Raw genomic sequence first — 6880 nt, 5'->3', positions numbered from 1 at the left:
TTAGCCGTAAGCGTAAACCGTAACCGTAAAATAAAGTGTTACTACTCCTTTAAATTACTGTCCTCTTTTTTTTTTTACATACAATTACATCCCACTCACCATAATGACAAAGCAAAAAAATTCTTTATCCCAACTTAAAAAGGAAACACTGAAAAAAATGAGCACTTCATACCCTTTTTTGTGACACTTTAGATCCGAATCATTCCAGTTACACTCTATACTCCAGCTGGAGATAAACTGTGGCAAATTCAGCTGATTGCACATGTTCTGGGAAGGAAACGCAGCTGTCTATATAAAGTTTAACTGCTGAAACGAGCAAAAACTCAGCAGAGCTGAAAGACAGGATTGTGTTGAGACAGATCTGGGGAAGAAGAGTTGAAGGTTCACACATCCATATTCCTTAATGGATGAAGTCTGTAACGATCAGGATCTTGGTTAGAGAGATGATTAAGACACTGACTATCTATAATCTCATATGGAGATGGGATAAACTTACAGATGGACAAATATCATTGCAACACTCCACCGATCTGAGTTTGATGGCAAAGTGATCCAACTCAAGCTTCTCAGTAAAGACACACAAAACCTTGAGAGGAATTTACAAAAATACACCCGAATAACTGTCAGACTACGTCCTCGAGCGGCCCAGACACAGCTGAGAAAGCAGTCAGACATCTTTGGAGAAACGACTGTCCACCGATGGACCCCAGACAACCTGACAGAGTTTAAGATGATCTGAAGAGAAGAACAGCAAAACCCCAATCGCAAATGCTTAAAAAGAACCTAAACCTAAAAGAGCCTAAAACGTCCTGAGCCGGTTACTGTTGCCAAAGAGCCTGTTTTAAGGGTATGAAGACTTGTGCAATGTCATTTTCTCAGTTTCCTTTTTAATACATTTAATACAAAGCTTTTTCCTTTCCACTTTATGTGGGGAAAAAAGCAGTTTAACGCAACAAAATGAGGGGAAAAGGGTTATGAAGACCTTCTATAGGCACTGTGTGTGTGTGTGTGTGTTTGTGTGTGTATTTATTTATATATATATATATTGAGGACCTTGTGAGGTTTATGTATAAATGTGACTCTGGAGCACAAACTAGGCATTAGTCTACATATTTGGAGTAATAGCTAACAAAACATATTATGGGTAAAAATAATTTCTCTTTTATGCCTAAAATCATTACGGTATTAAGATCATGATCATGCAGATATATTGTACATATATTAAAACGTTATGTATTTTAGTAATATGCATTGCTAAGGTCTTCATTTGGATTCCAGATTTTCAAATAACTGTATCTCGTCCAAAAAGTGTCAAAAGCACACATCAATGTTGAGCTTTATTCAGCTTTGATGTATAAATGTGGTCCAGGGTCAGAAGCACATGGTATCAGATGGTCTCAGGTAAATCCACAGAAGCCTTGAGGATAGTCTGAACAGTCCTGCTGGACTTCAGAGAGCGTTTAAACCTGGAGACGATCCCAAAAACTGTCAACAAATATTAAACAGAAAGCACTCAGAGTGTCTCCATCAGCTCCTTATGAGCGCTGACTCCAAACCTGTGATATTCAGCAAAAGGCAGGACGAGACATTCCTGCAGTATTTTAGCTGTAATTACAAGTAATCGGATGGAGCACAAAACACTAACATGATCTCTAAGTGTAAAGACTTGCAAAATGTCCTGTAGCAAAGTTTAAAAATACAATCTTGATTACTTTTTAATTAACAGGAACAAAGAATGGTTTAAGGACTGAATAGCTCTGCTCCCAAAACGAATGAACATGAAAACAACTTTACTGTATTTCTGATCACACTGGGAGAATTTATGAGAAACAGATCCCGTGTGAAATTAGAGCAAACACCTTCCAATGGACGCAGAAATATAGGGGACACTTCAGAATATTGTTACTAATACTGTTCACTATTCACTATTAATCATAACTTTTCCTTCAATAAACTGCCCCTTATTTATAGTTAGTACGGTAGTTTTTAAGTTTAGGTGTTGGATTGCTCGATCGCTCGATTGCTCGATTGCTCCTGTCTGCTGGGAGGTTCGTTTGTTTGTAGCTCCGTGTAGCTTCGCTCTTCAATTGATCACCTTCTGTTTTCTAGCGATCAAATATTGTCTACATACCGCTGGTACTGTATACTATTTATCTCACTAATTCGACTGCTGTTAGTTCGCTCGCTTTAATCTAAAACTCGGCGGTGAGTTAGTACTCGTTAGCCGATTCACTTTCGTTTACGCGCCTATTATTGGCTTCTTTTCCGCTCCTGTTCATTTCTTCCTCGTTCGCTCCGTTTTCACAAGCTCGTCAAACAAGAGTGGTAAGTGAATCTTCCATAACTCACGGTGAGTAAATGGCTTCTCCTTGCATCGTCACTTGCACCGTCTGTATAGTTTATCTGTCTCTGTTAGTGATCAGGGATTCACGTGTGATAAATGCAGGGAAATAGTTAGGCTGACAGAGAAGGTTTTAGAATTAGAGACACGCATCCAAGCGTTATTGAGGACAGTAGGAATGTGAGGGCTGTAGATACTATGGATGCTTTGGATGTGACTAGTTCAGTGAATCATGTACATTGTTCTGTTCTGGCGTTAGACCCGAGCAGCAGGGCAACTGGGAACCCGTTTAGATCAGAACATCAAACAGGTTCTCCCCACAAACCTGATGAAAGTGCTCTAGTAATTGGTGAGTTCTATTGTATAGAACGTGAAAATGGAGACACCAGCCACCGTAGTCCAATGCTTACCGGGAGCCAGAGCGTCTGACATCTTGTCAAATTTAAAAGTGCTGGCTAATGCTAAACGTAAGTTTCGTAAGATTGTTATTCTCGTCTGCGCTAATGATGTTTGACTTCGCCAGTCGGAGATCACTAAAAATAATATTAAAGAGGTGTGTGAACTCTCAAGTATGATGTCGGACAATGTAATCTGCTCCGGTCCCCTCCCTGCTTACCGGGGTGATGAGATTCACAGCAGACTGCTGGGTCTCAATGGCTGGATGTCTAAGTGGTGCCCGCAGAACAACATAGGCTTTAGTTTCTGGGGCAGACCTGACCTGTTGAAAAGAGATGGGCTTCATCCCTCCTGGGGTGGTGCTGCTCTTCTATCTAGAAATATGGCATATAGTCTTATAGCTCCAACATGACCAACTAGTGCCCAGGTCAGGAAGCAGACAGACCGGCTAAACCGACCGTCTGCTAGCTGCCTCACGTCACAGAAGGCAGTTAATTCTCAGCACATAGAGACTCTTTCACCTAGATATCACACTATGCAGAGAACGTCCAAACCAAATTAAAAGCAATAATTTAATGTTCAACAAATAAAAACTACTTATAATTATTAGATCACTTTCCACAAAAACACTTTATATATATATATGATTTGATCAAAGATCAGAACCTCTGTTTGACAGAAACCTGGCTAAAACCAGATGAATATATTACTCTAAATGAATCTACCCCACCAAAATTACTGCTATAGAAATGAGCCACGTTTAAAAGGTAAAGGGGGAGGTGTTGCTACAATTTATAACAGTATTCTTAGTACTTCTCAGAGGGCAGGCTTTAAGTATAACTCATTTGAAGTTTTGGTGCTGCATATAACATTATCTACAGAATCGTGTGCTTGTGATAAATCTTCTGTCATGTTTGTACTGGCTACTGTATACAGGCCACCAGGACACAGCACAGATTTCATTAAAGAATTTGCTGATTTTCTAACTGAGTTAGTACTGGCCACAGATAAAGTCTTAATTGTTGGCGATTTTAATATCCATGTTGATAATGAAAAAGACTCATTAGGATCAGCTTTCTTAGACATTTTGAACTCTGTTGGGGTTAGACAACACGTCTCTGGACCTACTCATTGTAGAAATCATACTCTAGATCTAATACTGTCACATGGAATAGATGTTAAAATGGTTGAAGTACTGCAGCAAAGTGATGACATTTCAGATCACTATCTAGTCTTGTGTGAACTCTGTATAGTTAAACCTGTAAACTCTGCACCTTAGTACAAGTATGGTAGAACCATCACTTCCACCACAAAAGAAAGCTTTCTAAATAACCTTCCTGACTTATCTCAATTCCTTAGTTCATCCAATAAAAAACTTGATGATGTAACAGAAACTATTCACTCTCTTTTTCTAGCACTTTAGATACAGTTGCTCCTTTGCACTTAAAAAGATAAAAGAAAACAATCTGACTCCATGGTATAATGACAACACACGCACCCTAAAGAGAGCAGCCCGGAAAATGGAGCGCAGGTGGAGAAAAACCAAATTAGAAGTATTTCAGACTGCCTGGCGTATATGCTGTCATACAGAAAGCATTAAAATTTATTATTTTTCATCTCTTTTAGAAGAAAACAAACCCCCGTATTTATTCATACAGAAAAATTAACAAAAAATAAAGCATCAACAGGTGCTAAGATCTGATTATAGCTTGAGTTCATCTTTTTTACTTCTAAGATTGATACCATCAGAGATAAAGCTGTAACAACCCCAACTACAGTTTCACATCAGATAATGAGCTTTAGATCCCTGAGGAAAAATTACACTCTTTCTCTATTATAGGAGAAGACTTGTACAAACTTGTTAAATCATCTAAACCAGCAACATGTATGTTAGACCCTGTTCCATCTAAACTATTAAAAGATTTGCTTCCAGAAGTCATAGATCCTATTTTGAACATTAATTCATCATTGTCATTAGGACATGTTCCCCAAACCTTCAAACTGGCTGTAGTTAAACCTCTCATTAAGAAACCACATCTTGATCTCAAAGACTAAATTACAGACCAATCTCTAACCTCCCTTTTCTGTCAAAGATACTAGAAAAGGTAGTATCCTCGCTATCCAACTATATTTCTTTTTTAGAAAAAAATATTGTCTGCAAGGTTTTCTAATCAGGTTTTAGACCGTACCATAGTACTGAGACTGCTCTCATTAGAGTTACTAATGACCTGCTTCTATCATCTGATCGTGGTTTTATCTCATTATTAGTGCTATTAGATCTTACTATACTATCGATCACAACATTCTCTTGAAGAGACTAGAAAACTATGTTGGCATTAGAGGAAGCGCCTTAGCATGGCTTAAATCATATCTATCTGACCGCTATCAGTTTGTGGCATTAAATGAGGAGGTATCATATCGATCAAAAGTGAAATATGGAGTTCCTCAAGGCTCAGTGCTAGGACCGTTACTTTTCAACCTGTACATGTTACCTCTGGGAGATATTATCAGGAGTCATGGTGTTAGTTTTCACTGCTATGCTGATGATACTCAGCTCTATATTTCAGATTGCATAGTCGATATAAAAAGCTGGATGATGAGTAACTTCTTAATGCTAAATTCTGAAAAAACAGGTGTTAATAATTGGACCTAAAAACCCCACATATAATAATCTAGAACACAGTCTATCACTTGATGGCTGCTCTGTTAATTCTTCATCATCAGTTAGGAACCTAGGTGTGCTGTTTGACCGCAATCTTTCCTTCAAAACCATGTTTCTAGCATCTGTAAAACTATGTTTTTACATCTTAAAAATATATCTAAATTAAGACCTATGCTTTCAACCTCTAATGCAGAAATATTAATTAATGTTTTTATGACCTCGAGGTTAGATTATTGTAATGCTTTATTGGGTGGTTGTTCTGCACGCTTGATAAACAAACTTCAGCTAGTCCAAAACACAGCAGCCAGAGTCCTTACTAGAACTAGGAAGTATGATCACATTAGCCCGGTTCTGTCAACACTGCACTGGCTCCTATCAAACATCAGATAGATTTTAAAATCTTATTAATTACCTATAAAGCCCTGAATGGTTTAGCTCCTCAATACTTGAGCGAGCTCTTATCACATTATAGTCCTGCACGTCCGCTGCGTTCTCAAAACTCTGGCCATTTGATAATACCTAGAATATCAAAATCAACTGCAGGTGGCAGATCATTTTCCTATCTAGCACCTAAACTCTGGAACAATCTCCCTAACTCTGTTCGGAGGCAGACACACTCTGCCAGTTTAAATCTAGATTAAAGACACATCTTTTAACTTAGCCTACACATAACACACCAACACACTTTTTATTATTCAAATCCGTTAAAGGATTTTTAGGCTGCATTACTTAGATTTGCTGGAACCGGGAGCACTACTCCTAAAACACAATGTACTTGTGACATCGTAAAAAGAATAGCATCTACGCTAATATTAGTCCTGTCTCTTTCTTAATCTGTTTCACAGTTTGTATCCAGACTAGATGGTGGATCAGCACACAGAGATTATGTTCATCAGAGACCAGAACATGTAGATGTGCCCGTGGACAGATCACCAGATCCTGATGCACACACACACACAAACACACAAACAAACAAACACAAACAAAAGTCATTTACACTATCTGACACAGCTGAGTTTAAAACTGAACAGGAAGTTAAGTGCTGGGCGTCCGGTCAGAGGAGAACTGGCCTCAACTGAGTCTGGTTTCTCCCAAGGTTTTTTTTTCATTCTGTATGGATGGGGTTTTGGTTCCTTAACTTCTTTGTTAGCGCACTTAACTTCTAGAGATTAGAATTGATTCCAGAGACCGTCTCTGCATTTAATAACAAATTGTTCACTCTCTTCATTATACATCCCTGTCATTGTATTCTTCTACTTTATACTGTTCAGTGCTTTGATGAAACCTGTGTTGTTAAAAGCGCTATATAAATAAAAATGATTGATTGGGGATGTAGAATAAGGCATTAATATATGCTTAATTACTACTAATGCTAATGCTAATATTGAAACAATTTGCATGCTAATAAGCAACTAGTCAAGACACCCTAAAATAAAGTGTATTGAAATATGATTCTAAGGGAAAACTAGTTTCATACCCCA

This window comes from Puntigrus tetrazona, chromosome 14 (genome assembly GCF_018831695.1).
Source record: "Puntigrus tetrazona isolate hp1 chromosome 14, ASM1883169v1, whole genome shotgun sequence".
Classification (NCBI taxonomy): Eukaryota; Metazoa; Chordata; class Actinopteri; order Cypriniformes; family Cyprinidae; genus Puntigrus; species Puntigrus tetrazona.
This window is presented reverse-complemented; position numbering follows the sequence as displayed.